The 21,168-nt window shown below is 45.3% G+C and overlaps 1 protein-coding gene across 1 annotated transcript in view; it reads right to left on the bottom strand.

Moving 5' to 3' along the window:
* The window catches only part of LOC143784890 (galanin receptor 2a-like), a 29,422-nt gene extending 11,661 nt beyond the window's left edge, over positions 1-17,761 (bottom strand). The window contains exon 1 of the mRNA XM_077273517.1: positions 17,421-17,761. The gene's annotated coding sequence lies outside the window, so the exon portion shown is untranslated. The remainder of the gene's footprint in view (positions 1-17,420) is intronic.
* Positions 17,762-21,168: the final 3,407 nt, after the last annotated feature.

The following is a 21,168-nucleotide window of genomic DNA, read 5'->3' as shown; positions in this document are numbered from 1 at the left end:
ATCTAAATCAAATCAATATTTTGACATTGCCCTTTGCCTTCAAACAGTATAAGTTCTTGTAGGTACTTGTCACTTGTAAACAGTTTCAGGACTCCTTGTTTTTCTTTAAGCTAAAGATAGTTCTTATTGGGAATCTGTCAGTAGGATCAACCCTCCTAAGCCGTCTATATGGGCATGCAGATCATAGAAAGTTGAAAACAAAAGGGGGTGACATGTAATGACTGACAGTCTGCTCCCCTGTTCTACATGTCTCACACTGGTAACCACCCCTTTCATATAAAATAATCCCTGGAAGCAGATCCCCAGTGAGATCTATGGCCGGCCCATAGATCTTAACAGTTCATTTACATATAAGAAAAATGTGGATTTCTCTGGAATAAAACATCAGATCGCAGATATCAAGGTATTGTGTTAATCAGCTTTCAATGACCTACATGCCCATGTAGCTGACTTAGGAGGGATGATCCTACTCACAGATATGTAACATGTAATCCCCTTAAAAAATATTTTTTATTAGTGCAGCGCCCCAGAGTCCTGGTCGTTGCAGTAATGTTACTCTTCCACCAGGGGGAGTGATGTTACGTCTGATGGTACTAAAGGAGTTCACCTGACCAGGTATCACAGTCACACACTACATTTCACACTCCAGTCCACCAGTGGGAGCAAAGGTGCTATTTACTAGGCCACTCCTCACACACGGATAAAACTGGTGGGTTGGATAGGAAGTTAGTCAGAAAGCTACCTGGGTTCGACCCAGAGAAGACCTGTCAGGCAGACAGGGGGAGAAGGAGGAACATCTGAGCTGCAGACAGAGGTCCCTGTCAGGGGTGGGATCCTGACAGAGACATAGCAAGAGATAGAATGTTACGGAGCTGCACCTGCACCTCATTGCGGCAGCATCCTAAGAAAGGACAAGAAGCGAAGTATATTGTGGAGAAGTGATAAACGAGATCACAGCACAAGGAGATAACACCGGGAGGAGGGTCTGCCCCAAGATCGGCAGCCTCCTTCTCCTTCCGGTGGCCGGAACACCGAGGGAGTAATTGGCTCTACGCATTACTTTGAACTACGGCAGGACAGTTAATTCCAAATTGGCTGCCCAACCTTTAAACCTAATAAAGACAACGGAGGCAAATTGTGGGAGAGGGGCGTCTCTAGGGTCCCTATAAAATAGCTCCAGGCCTACCCCGTCATACGGGTCGTCCTATCCATACCATCTGGGGGATGGAGAGAGAGAATATCAGAAACATACACGACAATTGTGACAACTATCCCGTGGTGCTCAGCAGGGAGGTACTACAACACACAGGCGCTAGTAGGAAGGCTACTGATTTCCACCTGCAAAGGGAACTCTGGATGTGCCTTTGGACCAGCCGGATTCAGCCAGCCCTGTGAACAGTGCTCTGGACTGTGAACGCTGAAGTCTACAGTAAAAAGGTAAAGAGACTGCAACCTTGTGTCCTCGTTATTTACTGCGACCTACACATCACCATCTACCTTACTGGGAAGCCCTGGGGACATACTTCACCTGTGGGAAGGTACACCATCTAGCTGCCATTCCATCACCCCAGCGGACCCCTAAGCAGCATCGATCATCCTGACCGAATACCACAGGTGGCGTCACGAACACCGTACAAACTACTTCAAACTTCGCCCTTTAAGTGGACGCCCCGGAGTAGGGCCACGGACCGGGTCGGGCCACCGTGACATCCCCAGAAGCACCGAAGGACCCGGTATCTGAGTACCCCATTGCCCTATGCATGGGGGCGCTTCAACTTTTTGCCGTCACGAACAGGATCTACTTAAGTCTGAAAATCCGGTCATGTGTGCCTAAGAACTGTGTCAGAACTGCATTGGAACTGTGATTTGCTAAGGACTGTGTATTGCCATTTGCCACCAAAAATTCCTGGCAAAACTGCCGCCATTACCGCGCCACGAGGAGCGCAGGAGAAGAAGAAGGGCGTGCCATGGGAGGAGACTACCAAAGCGGCGCGAGAAGCGACGACCGCCCCCTCCGACTACTGCTGCGGGAGGACGACATGCCCAGAACCAGAGGAGATCCACCCACTGATTTGCAACGGCGGGAACCAAGACAAGAAGGAGCTCGACCCCAAGAAAATGGCAGAGCCATGTGCATGTGTGGCCACAGACCTCACAACAGCGAGGGCGACCAGCGAGTACCTGAACGATGACGAAGTGATCCAGGACTGTCCCCGCCGACCGGAGGCGGATCCGAACCCACCGCCGCTGGAGGATCCGGACCTCTTGGAACCGCGGGCGGAGGAGCCGAGTCAACCTATCCCGAACGCGGAACTGACCACAACGAAGAAATGGAAGTCGGAGCTGTGCCGGAAGGTCACATTGGAAGACCCGTAATCCGAGCCGCAGCCGATTCCAGTGTCCTCATCAATGGAACTGATCGGCATTGGTGGAATCACATCAGACGCAGGTATGGAAAGCGCCCCTGCTCCACCGACCGATCCTGCTCCCGCGACCGCTCCCCGTCCCGACAATGACCGATCCACTGCCGCTGAGCTCGTTACGGTAGCCCCCGACACCCTGGAGAAAATAGTGCCTCCGCTACCAACCACTATGGGGGAACCGCTAGACGTGAGCGCCGACGGGGTGATCTTCAGATGGGACGCTCCAAAGATTAGACCGGACGGGTCCCGACAGGAAGGAACCTATATTGCTGCACTCACCTGGGAGCAGTATAAGCAATGCTTAATTTCACATTGGAAAAACCGAAAAGAGACAAAACAAAATGACCCATCGAGAGTACAAAAGCCAAAGACCGAATGCGGTAATAAGAACTTGGTAAAACAAGGAACTGTACTAGCCTTTCACCCGAAAAGGGGTTGGGGCTTTATACAGGAACCGGGACTGCCGACTGAGGTCTTCTTTACCAACTACAATGTGAAGGCCCAGTCCCGCAACGGGTATGATAACCGAATCTCACGCAGAGGGGACCAGGTGACCTACACTTGCCATCGGAGTACACAAGGTTGGTGCGCCCGGAACGTCAGGCGATGTGAGCCTACTGTAGCGCCACCCGCTGTCCAGCCTAAGATTAATTCTGAACTGACAAATCCTAACACGACCACTACGGTGTGCATTATCACCGCTGCTGAGCTTGCTACCAAAACCGACATTCGAATCCAGACCCCTGGTGATGTGACCGCACCTGAGAGACGGGTCCATGACACTTACACCGCATCAGACGGGAGCACAGAACCGAAGCTTCCCTGGTCAGGAAGTGTGCATTACCGACTGATGTCTTGCAACATAATATGAGAATAAACCTCGGAAACCTGAGAATAGTTCTTTTAAAACTTTTCCTGTTTGTTTCCATGTTTCCTGCTTTTTGCTGCTAAACCGTCCAGGGTTAATTCTTAAAGGGATCCCTTCGCTTACCCGGGATCCCTATTGTTTTCAGTTTATTGCACAAGTTCATAATTGTTGAAAGACTACCGAATCATGGACGGTGAATGATTCACAAACTGCCTGTAAATAGTTTGCACCTTCTTAAAGGTGCTCCCTACTGGTTTTACAGAAGAGGCTCTTACAGAGACTGCCTCTTAGCAGAAACTGCTGTTGATTATGCTGTGAAAATAACTGTTTTGCCTTACAGACCTGAAGAAAAACCTGTTGGTGTGGCAGAATTCCGGGTCAGGATTACACGTCTTGTAGCCCACCCAAGACCAACGTTTGGGGGTTTGTAACGGGTCCCTCAGATTGCATCATGTCACGTTGCCTTTTAGTGAACTTGGAAATAAATGATGTGATAATTTGCACTACCTCAGAGAGGCTTGAGGTTCCCTCTTAAAGGGAATGTTTACTGTTATACTTAGATAATGTTATTTTAAGAAGATAGAATAATAGAAATGTTGATAATGTTCTTTGAATAAAATTGAAGTTAAAGCAATTATTAGAATTTTATGAGAGAAGCTGAAGAAAGATTCAGTAGGCCCGTAGGGGTAGATAGATAGTCCTGCATACGTGACAGTGAAAGAGAAAAAAAAAGGAAAATGACGATTTATACTTTAAAGTTATAGTATACCTTTAGTGGGTACACGCCCTTAAAGGAGAGATACTGTTTTGTATTTGCACTTAATAGATAGTATACCCGTATGGGTAATGGTCGTTCCTAGTTATTTAATTATTGTTATTTAAAGTGATACGCACAATGTAAATATGTTTTTTGTTTGCAACATTCAAGTGTTCTCACCTCCCATAAAGGGAAGCATTGTTATATTTACTTGTTTACAGCATTTCAAAAATTTTGTATGTCTTTTCCTAACATGCATTGTTGTTCTTCTTTTCACAGTCCGGGAGTACTGGATTTAATGGGGGGAGTGCAGCGCCCCAGAGTCCTGGTCATTGCAGTAATGTTGCTCTTCCACCAGGGGGAGTGATGTTACGTCTGATGGTACTAAAGGAGTTCACCTGACCAGGTATCACAGTCACACACTACAATTCACACTCCAGTCCACCAGGGGGAGCAAAGGTGCTATTTACTAGGCCACTCCTCACACACGGGTAAAACTGGTGGGTTGGATAGGAAGTCAGGCAGAACGCTACTGGGTTTGACCCAGGAAAGACCTGTCAGGCAGACAGGGGGAGAAGGAGGAACATCTGAGCTGCAGACAGAGGTCCCTGTCAGGGGTGGGATCCTGACAGAGACAGAGCGAGAGTTAGAACGTTACGGAGCAGCGCCTGCACTTCATTGTGGCAGCATCCTAAGAAAGGACACGAAGCGAAGTATATTGTGGAGAGTGAGAAACAAGATCACAGCACAAGGAGATAACACCGGGAGGAGGGTCTGCCCCAAGATCGGCAGCCTCCTTCTGAGGCGCGTAGCCGGTGGCCGGAACACCGAGGGAGTAATTGGCTCTACGCATTACTTTGAACTACGGCAGGACAGTTAATTCCAAGTTGGCTGCCCAACCTTTAAACCTAATGAAGACAACGGAGGCAAATTGTGGGAGAGGGGCGTCTCTAGGGTCCCTATAAAATAGCTCCAGGCCTACCCCGTCATACGGGTCATCCTATCCATACCATCTGGGGGACGGAGAGAGAGAATATCAGAAACATACACGACAATTGTGAGGACTATCCCGTGGTGCTCAGCAGGGAGGTACTACAACACACAGGAGCTAGTAGGAAGGCTACTGATTTCCACCTGCAAAGGGAACTCTTGATGTGCCTTCGGACCGGCCGGATTCAGCCAGCCCTGTGAACAGTGCTCTGGACTGTGGACGCTGAAGTCTACAGTAAAAAGGTAAAGAGACTGCAACCTTGTGTCATAGTTATTTACTGCTAAATAAAGAACCGTATGCACTATCTAGTGAGGGTGCTCGGGTAGGGTCCCACACCATTAACAGTAAAAATAAACCCGGCACTCAACTTAGGGTGAATTTCATAGGATTTAATAAAGAAACGTTTCGGCCTATCTGGCCTTCTTCAGTCAACGTGTAGCCTAGAAGGCTAGAAGAGAATGGGGCAATAAGTATTGCCACTGGTATAAATCCTGTAATGTCACTACAAGCGAACTTGCTGCATCCGGCTCAATAGTGTGAAGTTTGAGTAACCTTAGAAGGAGAGAGCGGTGTGTGAGCAGGTCCAGGCGACGCGGTATCCACCGCTTGGCTGACAAGCGGTGGATACCGCGTCGCCTGGACCTGCTCACACACCGCTCTCTCCTTCTAAGGTTACTCAAACTTCACACTATTGAGCCGGATGCAGCAAGTTCGCTTGTAGTGACATTACAGGATTTATACCAGTGGCAATACTTATTGCCCCATTCTCTTCTAGCCTTCTAGGCTACACGTTGACTGAAGAAGGCCAGATAGGCCGAAACGTTTCTTTATTAAATCCTATGAAATTCACCCTAAGTTGAGTGCCGGGTTTATTTTTATAGTTATTTACTGCGACCTACACCATCACCATCTACCTAACTGGGAAGCCCTGGGGTCATACTTCACCTGTGGGAAGGTACACCATCTAGCTGCTTTCCATCACCCCAGCGGACCCCTAAGCAGCGTCGGTCACCCTGACCGAACACCACAGGTGGCGTCATGAACACTGTACAAACTACTACAAACTTCACCCTTTAAGTGGACGCCCCGGAGTAGGGCCACGGACTGGGTCGGGCCACCGTGACATCCCCAGAAGCACCGAAGGACCCGGTATCCGAGTACCCCATTGCCCTACGCGTGGGGGCGCTTCATTATACAAACATTAAAAATACCCAGTCCCAGTGAAATTCTGAATAGATCTATACCATACAAATAACCTAGCAATGTCCCTACACTATGCTGCTATCCCTTCCTAACAGTGGAGGTTGGCACCCTGATAGAAGCGATTTTTTGGCGCCCCCACTCAGCGGCGGCTGTCCCCAACTAGCCCTGTTAGTACCTCAAACACTGAAGGTGGGAAAACAATAAGCAAACAAAAGAGATGAAAGGAAAGTGCTTAATCTAAAAAAGGTACAGTACGGAAATAACATTCCCCAAGCATATATTGCTAATATCCCAAAATAAACAAATAGCTAATAATGCAATGGCATATAGCCATAAAGAGTCCTAAGTGATATTGGCTATAATAATCACTTCACAAATACACAAAACCTATATTCAAAAAGGGCTCAAAAATATCATAAACATATGGGGGAGTAATAAAACAAGATACTTATGCAATGAATAGCCTGGTTCAAATCATGATAAATAGCCCATTATAGCTCACACAAAACTCAAACCAATAGCAGCCTTGTGAACATTCATGGGTAATGCAACAGAAAGCACATGAGGGTGTTAGCCCAGAAAAACTTAGCTTTCAGCCAATAGCCCCAGCCTCAACGCGTTTCCCCGTCAAACGGTTCATCAGGAGGCAGCAGACAGAACCAGATAATCCTTAGATTCAGGCATCCTGATACATGGACAGACCTCAGAGGTCTTAGCTTATTATTTTCCCTGTTTTTGTAAAAATAATTTTTGGGTAGTATTTCCTACTCACAGATACCCTTTAATGACATTGGCTGTATGTTTGGGCTTGTCATTCTGCTACAGAATAAATATTGGAGTCAATCTGACGCCTCCCCCCGATGGTGATACATGGTGGATAAGGATCTCAGCATTAAGAATACCATTAATACTAAACAAATCCTTCACTCCATTTGGTCAAACTTGCAGAACCTCCACCGTGCTTTACTGCTGCCTGCAGACCCTAATTATTGTACCGCTCTTCAACACTTCAGTGGACAAACTGTCTCATGTTACAGCTAAATATTTCACATTTTGGCTCATGAGTCCAGAGCACCTAGTGGCATTTTCCTGCTCCCCGGTGTCTATGATTTCATGCATAACTGAATCACTTGACCTTGGTTCCATGTTGAAGCTATGGCATTTGGAATCCAATTTCTCCATGAAGACCACTTCTGCTCAGACTTTTCCTTACAGTGGTTGGGTGTACCTGGGACCTACTGGTATTCTGCAGGCTCTGAACTGATGGCACCGCTGAATATCTTTCAATCTCAAGGGGAATTAAGCATAATGTGTGTTTCCTCTGATGCAAAAAGTTTTTCTAGCTGATCACTGCATCTACAGCCCACAACGTTTCCCTTTTTTTTTTTTAAAAAACAAAAAACCTTGAGCAGAACATTGTGAAATCCCAGTCTGCTTTGAAATCCTTGCCTAGGAGAGACCTTGCTGATGCAGTATAACTACCTTGTGTCTTGTTGCTGAGCTCAGTCTTGTGATGGTGTATGACATGTGACATATCTTCCACAACCTCACCATTGTAGCAGAGTTTGTCTGTTTGTCACCCAGTTTTAAGACTCCAACACAGCTGTTTCTCTTTCAGATAATGACTGTGTTTTAGCTTACATATGAAAAAATTGGTTACCCCTGACAATAATCCTCCAAATATTGATTTGATTTATATTTATATTTTGTTAATTCACTTTGAATAGATAGATAGATAACAGCTAGATAATAGATAGATAATAGATGACAGATAATAGATAGATAGATAGATAGATAGATAGATGTAATAGATGGATAGATAATAGATAGATAGATAATAGATGGATAGATAATAGATAGATAGATAATAGATAGATAGATAGATAGATAGATAGATAGATAGATAGATAGATGGATAGATAAGAGATAGATAGATAATAGATGGATAATAGATAGATAATAGATAGATAGATAATAGATGATAGATAATAAATAGATAATGGATAGATAGATTATTTATAGATAATAGATAGATAGATAGATAGATAGATAGATAGATAGATAGATAGATAGATAGATAATAGATAATGGGTAGATAATAGATCAATAGATGATAGATAGATAATAGATAGATAATAGATGATATATAGATAGATAGACAGATAGATAGATAGATAGATAGATAGATAGATAGATAGATAGATAGATAGATAGATAATAGATAGATAGATAGATAGATAATAGATAATGGGTAGATAATAGATAGATAGATAGATAGATAGATAGATAGATAGATAGACAGACAGACAGACAGACAGATAGATAGATAGATAGATAGATAGATAGATAGATAGATAGATGATAGATAGATAATAGATAGGACACAGGTATGGCACATCCGCATGCACAGTCATTCACAGTCCTGTCTCACTGAACCCTAGTTCCTCCCGTCATAAATCTCTCTGGAGCTTTCTCATTAGCTTCCTCTGATATAGACATACTATAACCTTCCTCTTTCGTCTTCCCCTTTGCCCTGATCCCCCTACTCAATTATATTCCTCCCTTTCATCTCCCCTATGAACTATATACACATATTCCCATGTGCCCCACATAGATTGTAAGCTTCTAGGGTCAGGCCATTGCTGACAAATCTTTCTATGGTAAAAACAATTTAGGACTATTTTCATAAAGAACTGGCCTCCAAGGATAAAATACAAAGGCGTCATTATATTCTGGCAATGTAATGACAGGTGAGTTAAATTTCGACATATGGCATTGATGACGGCTGCAGATCTGAATTATATGACCCTGGGACTGTGAATACAAGCAGAACACGCTGACCATGTAGTATATAGTATATATTATCTCCTGCCTCTACACCATGGCACCCAGCTCTGCTGTGTAAGGGATTCTGCTCGCTGACCCTATATCCCTGCCGGAGGCACTAATGTGAGTGTGAGGCCGTGAAATCCCCACCGGCAATACTTCATTGGAGTCAATGTAATTTCCTGTTAAATCTCAATTACAAAGTGAAGCATAGAAGACGGGTTATTGATGGGAAAAGATTCCCACATATTGTTAAACCGGTAAATAACGTCAGCGTTAAACCTTTCCTGGTACCCGGTTCTAAGAATTAATCTAAGCCCATCATAATGAGGCATTAATGACGCTGACTAATGGTGGAAGTAAAGCTCTTCTTGAGTCTTCGGTCACAGGAGGCCTTTGGGCAGTGCTGCTCAGCGCCATTCATCCATAATTTAGAGTATGTGTGATGCACCTAAAAACGTATTTGTGGATGCCTGTCTGCGCTAATGCAAATGACATTAAGCAAACCACCATACATCAAGAGATAAAATTGCCCTCTTTTATCACGGATCCATCGTTGGGTGGATTAGAGCGCAGCACATCGTCTCCTTTGGGATGATTAAACACATCACACATTTCCAGGCGGTTTTGTTCTTTGAGAGTCCAAAGTGTGAAGAAGTTAGAGGAAGACGTCGTTTGTCAAAGACACTAGGATAAATAGATGTAAAGAATTCAGAATTATTGGCATGGGATAAAAACTTAAAAATATGAAAAAAAAGGACAAATGACAGGAAGTTTTTAAGGGGACTGGAAATATATATATATATATATATATATATATATATATATATATATATAATTTATTTTTTTTGCAAAATTGCCTGTAAGATCTAAGACATGCCAATTTTATGATTGGCTGTTGGACTGATCGCTGGGAACCAGGGGCCAAAGAGGTGATGGGGTTCACTCCACCTCCAAAGCAGCAAGGACTCCAAGAGGTGATGGGGCTCACTCCATCTCCAAAGCAGCAAGGACTCCAAGAGGTGATGGGGCTCACTCCACCTCCAAAGCAGCAAGGACTGCAAGAGGTGATGGGGCTCACTCCACCTCCAAAGCAGGAATGACTCCGAGAGGTGATGGGGCTCACTCCACCTCCACAGCAGCAAGGACTCCAAGAGCTGATGGGGCTCACTTCACCTCCAAAGCAGCAAGGACTCCAAGAGGTGATGGGGCTCACTCCACCTCTAAAGCAGCAAGGACTCCAAGAGGTGATGGGACTTACTCCACCTCTAAAGCAGCAAGGACTGCAAGAGTTGATGGGGCTCACTCCACCTCTAAAGCAGCAAGGACTCCAAGAGATGATGGGGCTCACTCCACCTCCAAAGCAGCAAGGACTGCAAGAGTTGATGGGGCTCACTCCACCTCCAAAGCAGCAAGGACTGCAAGAGGTGAAGTGATAACTCCACATCCAAAGCAGCAAGGACTCCAAGAGGTGATGGGGCTTACTCTACCTCCAAAGCAGCAAGGACTCCAAGAGGTAATGGGGCTCACTTCATCTCTAAAGCAGCAATGACTTCAAGAGGTGATGGGGCTCACTCCTCCTCCAAAGCAGCAAGGACTCCAAGAAGTAATGTGGCTCACTCCACCTCCATAACAGCAAGGGCTCCAAGAGGTGATGGGGCTCACTCCACCTCTAAAGCAGCAAGGACTCCAAGAGGTGATGGGGCTCACTCCACCTCTAAAGCAGCAAGGACTGCAAGAGTTGATGGGGCTCACTCCACCTCCAAAGCAGCAAGGACTCCAAGAGGTGATGGGGCTCACTCCACCTCTAAAGCAGCAAGGACTCCAAGAGGTGATGGGGCTCACTCCACATCAAAAGCAGCAAGGACTGCAAGAGTTGATAGGGCTCACTCCACCTCCAAAGCAGCAAAGACTCCAAGATGTGATGGGGCTCACTCCACCTCTAAAGCAGCAAGGACTGCAAGAGTTGATGGGGCTCACTCCACCTCTAAAGCAGCAAGGACTGCAAGAGTTGATAGGGCTCACTCCACCTCCAAAGCAGCAAAGACTCCAAGAGGTGAAGTGATAACTCCACATCCAAAGCAGCAAGGACTCCAAGAGGTGATGGGGCTTACTCTACCTCCAAAGCAGCAAGGACTCCAAGAGGTAACGGGGCTCACTTCATCTCTAAAGCAGCAAGGACTTCAAGAGGTGATGGGACTCACTCCACCTCCAAAGCAGCAAGGACTCCAAGAAGTAATGGGGCTCACTCCACCTCCATAACAGCAAGGGCTCCAAGAGGTGATGGGGCTCACTCCACCTCTAAAGCAGCAAGGACTCCAAGAGGTGATGGGGCTTACTCCACCTCCACAGCAGCAAGGACTCCAAGAGGTGATGGGGCTCACTCCACATCAAAAGCAGCAAGGACTGCAAGAGTTGATGGGGCTCACTCCACCTCCAAAGCAGCAAAGACTCCAAGAGGTGAAGTGATAACTCCACATCCAAAGCAGCAAGGACTCCAAGAGGTGATGGGGCTCACTTCATCTCTAAAGCAGCAAGGACTCCAAGAGGTGATGGGGCTTACTCCACCTCCAAAGCAGCAAGGACTCCAAGAGGTAATGGGGCTCACTTCATCTCTAAAGCAGCAAGGACTCCAAGAGGTGATGGGGCTCACTCCACCTCCAAAGCAGCAAGGACTCCAAGAAGTAATGGGGCTCACTCCACCTCCATAACAGCAAGGGCTCCAAGAGGTGATGGGGCTCACTCCACCTCTAAAGCAGCAAGGAATCCAAGAGGTAATGGGGCTCACTTCACCTCTAAAGCAGCAAGGACTCCAAGAGGTGATGGGGCTTACTCCACCTCCAAAGCAGCAAGGACTCCAAGAGGTGATGGGGCTTACTTCATCTCTAAAGCAGCAAGGACTCCAAGAGGTGATGGGGCTCACTCCACCTCTAAAGCAGCAAGGACTCCAAGAAGTAATGGGGCTCACTTCACCTCTAAAGCAGCAAGGACTCCAAGAGGTGATGGGGCTTACTCCACCTCCAAAGCAGCAAGGACTCCAAGAGGTGATGGGGCTTACTTCATCTCTAAAGCAGCAAGGACTCCAATAGGTGATGGGGCTCACTCCACCTCTAAAGCAGCAAGGACTCCAAGAAGTAATGGGGCTCACTTCACCTCTAAAGCAGCCAGGACTCCAAGAGGTGATGGGGCTCACTCCACCTCCAAAGCAGCAAGGAATCCAAGAGGTGATGGGGCTCACTGCACCTCTAAAGCAGCAAGGACTCCAAGAGGTGATGGGGCTCACTCCACATCAAAAGCAGCAAGGACTGCAAGAGTTGATAGGGCTCACTCCACCTCCAAAGCAGCAAAGACTCCAAGATGTGATGGGGCTCACTCCACCTCTAAAGCAGCAAGGACTGCAAGAGTTGATGGGGCTCACTCCACCTCCAAAGCAGCAAGGACTCCAAGAGGTTATGGGGCTCACTCCACCTCTAAAGCAGCAAGGACTGCAAGAGTTGATGGGGCTCACTCCACCTCCAAAGCAGCAAAGACTCCAAGAGGTGAAGTGATAACTCCACATCCAAAGCAGCAAGGACTCCAAGAGGTGATGGGGCTTACTCTACCTCCAAAGCAGCAAGGACTCTAAGAGGTAACGGGGCTCACTTCATCTCTAAAGCAGCAAGGACTTCAAGAGGTGATGGGACTCACTCCACCTCCAAAGCAGCAAGGACTCCAAGAAGTAATGGGGCTCACTCCACCTCCATAACAGCAAGGGCTCCAAGAGGTGATGGGGCTCACTCCACCTCTAAAGCAGCAAGGACTCCAAGAGGTGATGGGGCTTACTCCACCTCCACAGCAGCAAGGACTCCAAGAGGTGATGGGGCTCACTCCACATCAAAAGCAGCAAGGACTGCAAGAGTTGATGGGGCTCACTCCACCTCCAAAGCAGCAAAGACTCCAAGAGGTGAAGTGATAACTCCACATCCAAAGCAGCAAGGACTCCAAGAGGTGATGGGGCTCACTTCATCTCTAAAGCAGCAAGGACTCCAAGAGGTGATGGGGCTTACTCCACCTCCAAAGCAGCAAGGACTCCAAGAGGTAATGGGGCTCACTTCATCTCTAAAGCAGCAAGGACTCCAAGAGGGGATGGGGCTCACTCCACCTCCAAAGCAGCAAGGACTCCAAGAAGTAATGGGGCTCACTCCACCTCCATAACAGCAAGGGCTCCAAGAGGTGATTGGGCTCACTCCATCTCTAAAGCAGCAAGGAATCCAAGAGGTAATGGGGCTCACTTCACCTCTAAAGCAGCAAGGACTCCAAGAGGTGATGGGGCTTACTCCACCTCCAAAGCAGCAAGGACTCCAAGGGGTGATGGGGCTTACTTCATCTCTAAAGCAGCAAGGACTCCAAGAGGTGATGGGGCTCACTCCACCTCTAAAGCAGCAAGGACTCCAAGAAGTAATGGGGCTTACTCCACCTCCAAAGCAGCAAGGACTCCAAGAGGTGATGGGGCTTACTTCATCTCTAAAGCAGCAAGGACTCCAATAGGTGATGGGGCTCACTCCACCTCTAAAGCAGCAAGGACTCCAAGAAGTAATGGGGCTCACTTCACCTCTAAAGCAGCCAGGACTCCAAGAGGTGATGGGGCTCACTCCACCTCCAAAGCAGCAAGGAATCCAAGAGGTGATGGGGCTCACTCCACCTCTAAAGCAGCAAGGACTCCAAGAAGTAATGGGCTCACTTCACCTCTAAAGCAGCAAGGATTCCAAGAGGTGATGGGCCTCACTCCACCTTCAGAGTAGCAAGGACCTCAAGAGGTGATAGGGCTCACTCCACCTCCAAAGCAGCAAGGACTCCAAGAGGTGATGGGCCTCGCTCCTCCTCCAAAGCAGCAAGGACTGCAAGAGGTGAAGTGATAACTCCACATCCAAAGCAGCAAGGACTCCAAGAGGTGATGGGGCTTGCTCCACCTCCAAAGCAGTATATACACCTTGGACTGCAAAGGGCCCATATACTGTTCTTGCACAGGGGCCATTTTCTATGTCTGCCCTGCCTCATTGATCTTGATAATAAAGAGTGCTGCCCCCCCTTTACTGCACATTGTCGTGCTGGTTACCCCCTGTATTGGGAACTGAAGCCCAACCATATGCAAGTAAATTGGGTTTGATGCAGTTTTGAGCACAGTGGGTAGTCAGGAGTGCCACTGCACAACTTTAACATTAAAAGGGGATGCAATGCAAAGCTAGCACAGAGTTCCCTTCAATGGATGGAGAAGTAGGGCCTCAGAGACCGCCCATCGGTCAATAAATGCTTGCATATCCTATTATGTAATCAGATGGGGAAAAGAGGGTTATCCAATTTGGAAAGTCACTTTTTGTTAGAAAGGTATCCTTGGTGAAAGAAGGAATATAAACCAGCTCACCCGTGATGCATAAACCAATCCTCGGGAGCACGGACCCGCTGTGTTCAGGCGTATAGAGTCCAAAAAAGAAAAGAATGTCCAGCTTCACCGAATCCGTAAAAAAGAATTTTCTTTATTCACATACTTTTAAGCATAGAGGATACAGACTTCAGCACAAGCCATATGGGTAAGAATCTCAACGCGTTTCTGGAGACTAAACTCCCTTAATCATGACAAGATCATGATTAAGGGAGCTTAGTCTCCAGAAACGCGTTGAGATTCTTACCCATATGGCTTGTGCTGAAGTCTGTATCCTCTATGCTTAAAAGTATGTGAATAAAGAAAATTCTTTTTTACGGATTCGGTGAAGCTGGACATTCTTTTCTTTTTTGGATCCTTGGTGAAACCCTAGTTCAGATCTGCTGCAGCACCTCTGAAGAGGCTTCCATTCAAGGGTGGACATAGACAGAAGAGGGCCCTTTGCAGTCCAATAGCTCATCATAATGCACATTTTCACCAATATTGGAGGTGGTAGTGGCCCTCGTATCTCTTGGGCCCCTGTACAAAGGTCGCACTAATGGTATGTCTGCTCCTGCTTCCATTGAAATGAACTGTATCAAATTCAGGGTCCTCTGGAGCAAGAGACTTTCGCTGCACCCACTTTCTATAGATGAGGGTACTGAGACAGAAATCTCTCTCCATATATGCTCAGTATATGGTTTTTCCAAAACAGAAAACCCCTTTAGGTATCACATGGTGCGAGGGGTGTATGCAGCTGAAACAAAAATCACACAGACATCGTATTCACACTGAGCTACTGAGCAATGCAAGGATACAAGTGACAGTCTTGGAAGCATGTGTGCCTGGTAGGTCACAGGTAGTCGGGTCAAGACCGCCCCCTGGTGGCTTATTTTTCTTTTTTTTTAATGACAGGTAAATTGTGTGTCCCCCCAAACAGTCCATAGTTTGCAGTACGCAACCTGTGATCTAGTGTGACCTGGGGGAAATGTTTGACTATGGAGCATCTACTTAAAATGGAGCCATTGGGTGATCACTGTGTACTAGGTTCTGGCATCCATCATAGGAGAGGACTTGATCTAACCAGAACCTCTTGAAACTTTTTAAAGAGACACTAACATCTTAACTATGTGATCTTACAGTATAACCTACTATGCCCTGTACGCAGCCACTAAAGAGTTATAAAAAGTCTGGAAAATCTGTGCTGCATCTCAAATATATCCTGTTCTGAGAAACACTAGAAACAAGATATTACGTGTGAATTATGGAGGTGAGCGCTTAAGGGTTAATCCAGTAAATATCACACATAATACTTCATTACTATTGGTATTTAGGATATCTTACACTATTAACTGAACCCTGGAGGCTCAACTTTCTTCTGCCCCCTTACTGACATATATAGGATTGTCCTAGAGACAGGAAATATTTATTGCAAATTTATTCCAGTCCATCTAAAAACTCTGTGAATCTCACCTACAAAATGTTTAAAACCTGAAGAAAAGTATCTTCATGAACCATGCCCATCCAAAGACTGACTATATTATATATTAGACCTTCTGCGGGCCATGGTACTGAGTAAGCTATGCTCTGTCCATGGGACGGAGAGGCTATGCTCTGTCAATGGTGCTGAATAGACTATGCTTTGTCCATGCCACTGAATAGATTATGCTTTGTCTGTGGTGTTGAGTACACTGTACTCTGCTCATGGTGTTGAATATGCTATGGTTGAATAGACTATGCTCTATGTTGCTGCCTATTCTATGCTCTGTCCATGTTGCTGAATAGACTATGCACTGTTCATACTGCTAAGTACTCTGTACTCTGTCCATGGTGCTGAATAGGGCTATACTCTTTCTATGGTGGTCAATAGAGTATGCTCTGTCCATGGTGCTGAATGCTGTTCACTCAATAGAATTAGCTGTGAACATTACATTGAATAGATTATGCTCTGTCCTTTACACTGAATAGCCTATGCTGTGTCCATGGCATCGAATAGACTATGATCTGTCCATGGCACTGAATAGGCTATGCTCTGTCCATGGTGCTGAATGCTCTCCCCATAGTGATGAATAGACTATGCTCTGTCCATGGTGCTGAATGCTCTCCCCATAGTGCTGAATAGACTATGCTCTGTCCATGATACGGAATAGACTATGATCTGTCCATGGTGCTGAATAGGCTATGCTCTGTCCATTGCACTGAATAGACTATGCTCTGTCCATTACACTGAATAGACTATGCTCTGTCCATGGTGCTGAATGCTCTCCCTATAGTGCTGACTGAATAGACTATCATCTGTCCATGAGACTGAATAGACTATGCTCTCCCCATAGTGCTGAATAGACTATGCTCTGTCCATGGTGCTGAATAGACTATGATCTGTCTATGGTACTGAATGCTCTCCCCATAGAGATGAATAGACTATGATCTGTCCATAGTACTGAATGCTCTCCCCATAGTGATGAAGAGACTGATCTATCCATGGAACTGAATAGACTATGCTCTCCCCATAGTGCTGAATAGACTATGATCTGTCCATGGCATTGAATAGACTATGCTCTGTCCATGGTGCTGAATGCTGTTCACTCAATATACTGAGCTGTGAACATTACACTGAATAGACTATGCTCTGTCCATGGTGCTGAATGCTCTCCCCATAGTGATGAATAGACTATGCTCTGTCCATGGTGCTGAATGCTCTCCCCATAGTGATGAATAGACTATGCTCTGTCCATGGTGCTGAATAGACTATGCTCTCCCCCATGGTGCTGAATAGACTATGCTCTGTCCATGGTGCTGAATGCTGTTTATTACACTCAATATACGGAGCTGTGAACATTACACTGAATAGACTGTACTCTGTATGTTGCTGAAATCTCTTTTGCAGTGTAATATCCCAGAGACTTAACGAAATACCATATGTCCACATAAGTTTTGCAAAGAAAAACTCTTACCTGGTCCAAAATAAGGAGAAGCAGCCTGTGCGGAGTATTCACCGTGCTTCTTGGTACAGCACTGAACAATCCACTATCTCCGGTAATGAGTAAAGATACACTGGTGTATACATCCCCTGCTTGACGTCAACATTCTGTGCTGAACTCTTCTTTGCACATTCTCTTTCTCAATAATATATGTCCCTTCAGCTTCCCAGCAACGCAGTGATCTATGGAGTGAACTTCCTGATGCCTGGATCCATGTCTGTAATCCCACATCTCCCCTGAGCTGGGACAAGTAACACAATGTCCATGCAGAGCTTATTCTTGCTTCTTTCTAATGTCTTCCTGAGCAGCAAAGTGCCGCTTTCATGGCTGGAATGAGGATTTCCCTCTTCTTGGCAGTGGGCTGTAGTGCACAGGCAGCCAATGCAGCCATATGATGACTTCCCCTATAGGCTCGGCAGGGCTTGCAGTCAGTGTGAACTGTGCTCCTCCCAGCATCCAGGCATAGGATCCTCAGCGTTGGCTTTCTATAGAGGGATGCTATTATTTTTGTGAATGCATCAACATTTAATTAAATATTTATACATGGCTGCATTTTTGCCTTGTTATTTTATCACAAGGAATTCATTAATTTCTGAAAACAATATATTTTTTTAGGTTTTAAAGATGAGAATTTTCTCAATTGCTTATTATTTGCAGGTTTGTGGAGTTGGGAATAATGGACCAGAAGTTTCCAAATCCTTTTATTTCCATCTTGTTGGGAAAAATGCATAAATCTACAGTACAGTATATTGTTTCACTTGTAGTCCTACAGCGTTGACCGAGAGGAAGGCAACAACCCCATTCAATGCAGATGCTGAATTATTAAGGGGGGGGGGAAATCAATCAATTCCAAGTATGTCACTAAGAAATAAATACCTGGAACAATGACTAATCTCCATCATTGTGGAACAAATACTTTACACCCATCACAATGTCCGCTGGCAGAGAGCAGGGTTGGTCATAGGAGCTTACACCCTCGGCAGCATCATCTACTCTGAAGGCTCCCGGACGCAGCAGATAAGTGTTGGTGTGACTGTAAGACCCTCTAATGTGTATGGGGACCACCGGACTCTCCCTTGTCAGAAGAGAAAAGGATTGGGCAGCTTGGCTTTAATTGCCATATCCTCTTGTTCTCCATGCAGATGAATCTGGTAGCAACTTACTCCGCAGTCCCCATAGAGAACACATGAATGTATATGGGGAGTCAGGAGAAGTATCTGTTGGCTGACACCTTAGATAGCTGTTAGATGTTCGGCCATCAGTTATCTAAGATGTATGGGCATTTTAAGGTGCACCACTGCTCTGGATATCTTCAACCTCCTTCCCTTGCATCCCCTCCCTGACACTTCACAAGCTTAACAAGTTATAGGGGTGGTCCGAAGTCCAAAATCATTTTCCTCCTAAATCCCTATCTATTTGATGCCATAATGTAATCTCTTTTCTAATGTACCTGAATTAAAACTTCTTGATCCTTCTCTAACTACACTATCTTAACTTTTTTAATTTGTTTCACTTCCTTTTTGATGATGTACCATTTCAGCATTCCCAGTGCATGCTGGGATACTAAAAAAACAAAGCGTCATCAAGGTGCTGAGGTGACAGTCACTGCCGTATCCTCTGCCCTCTCCCTGAAATTAAGCATCATCAGTGACATTTATTCCTGGGATTGGGCTAGTCCCAGCGTGTGATGTGCACAATGACAGTGCACTCTCTGTTGCTAGCTCAGATCAGCAATAATGTGCGCCTTGACAGAATACCTGCTGTGCAGAGACCAGCGCAGACCCCGCAAGTGATGTGACTGATTACTGCATTCCACATATTCTGACAACTCTCTTCTGCCGGCTCATTACTGCTGATGTGAGCCGACAGCAGAGAGTGCACTGTCATTGTGCACACTGCACAGTGCATTTTGTGTAGGAACTATCTCAGCCTCTGAAATGAGGGAATTTTCAAACAAGGGGTCATCAAATTGACAGTGAATAAAAATTGAAAAGTAGTTAGATAGTGTAGTAAGGTAATGAAAAGGAATTTAGAATTTTAAAGTTTACCTTATGGCACTAAATAGATAGGGATTTAGGAGGCAAATTACCTTGGACTTCGTACCACCCCTTTAACTGTACAGGATGTAGTTACAATACGTAGTTTGTCAGATGAACCTCTATGTAGTCGACTGTGTTCAATATTATTTGGACACCTTTAAACAATGTTATTAGTACACTGTATGTTGGTATTAATTAGGGGCTGTATATGGAGGTGGTCTGTATAATACCCTATTGTAGTCTTTGCTCTCTGCATGGCACAACATAAAGAGAGGGATTTAAAGGGTTTAATCACAACTTCAACATTGTGATAGTTCATCAATATCAATTATGAATATCAGATAGATGGGGGTCCAAAATCTGACACCCCCATATAGCAGCTGTTACCATCTCCAGCGGCGGCTGGCTATAAGCAATGTATGTAGCTGAGGCGGCACAGTTCTGTACTCTGTTTAGTGGCGGCTCTGGTGAATCGTGGCTATTTTCCTATTGAAGTTAATAGGAGTTATGATGAGGTACTAGGGAGCAGTCCCAACACAGGCAATGGAGCCAGTAAATAATAGGTGATTGGTGGGACCCCCGCCAATCTGATATTAATTACCTATCCTGAGGATTAGAAGTGGGGGATTACTCCTTTAACAGAAGATATTGCACAATCTTGGCAGAGAGCTCCATAGCCTCAACGTTCTTCCAGTAAAGAATCCTTTAAATAATGATAGTAAAAACTTCCTTCCTTTAGACATAATTAATGCCCCCCTTCAAGTTTAATACTCGCTGTTGCTAATAAACTCAAACCATTTCTTTAATTGCTTTTCCCTTCTTCTTCTGCACAATCTTCAGCTCGGCTACATTACTCTTATACATATGGAAAATTCCTAAAAGTGCAGATAATATCCCATGGGTGGCTAATTTTTGGACTCTTCATAAGCCTTGGGTTAGTTGACTGCTCTTCAATCACAGTCCAGACTTCATTCTCTTTTGTTGCCAGGGCAAATAACATAGATTTCCATTTCTGTAGTTGGAGAAAGCAACACCACCAGGGTTAAAATGGGTAGAAAGGCCTAATTATTCAAAAGATTTCATGCTTATTTTCTGTCTTAAAGGGTATCGATCAATTTTAATTATTTTTTATGTTATTTCCCTTTAAGCGTGTTAGAGATAAATGTGGGTGAGGGACCCGAGACCCTCATTGATCACTCAAAAAACAGCTGAAAAGTACTTCTGCGAGCGCCAGCACTCCGCTTCTGCATAAGTGTACAAGCAGAGCGACAGACAGACTCACAAACTGACTATAGATCCCATACACTGTTCTATCCAAGGGCTTATACAACCCCTGGCAAAAATTATGGAATCACCGGCCTTGGATGATGATCGTTCAGTTGTTTAATTTTGTAGAAAAAGAGCAGATCACAGACATGGCACAAAACTAAAGTCATTTCAAATGGCAACTTTCTGGCTTTAAGAAACTCTAAAAGAAATCAAGAACAAAAAATGTGGTAGTCAGTAATGGTTACTTTTTTAACCAAGCATAGGGGAAAAATTATGGAATCACTCAATTCTGAGGAAAAAATTATAGAATCATGAAAAACAAACAAACAAAAAAACACTCCAACACATCACTAGTATTTTGTTGCCCCACCTCTGGCTTTTATAACGGCTTGCAGTCTCTGAGGCCTGGACTT

Source organism: Ranitomeya variabilis, chromosome 7 (assembly GCF_051348905.1).
Source record: "Ranitomeya variabilis isolate aRanVar5 chromosome 7, aRanVar5.hap1, whole genome shotgun sequence".
Lineage (NCBI taxonomy): Eukaryota > Metazoa > Chordata > Amphibia > Anura > Dendrobatidae > Ranitomeya > Ranitomeya variabilis.
This window is presented reverse-complemented; position numbering and strand designations above follow the sequence as displayed.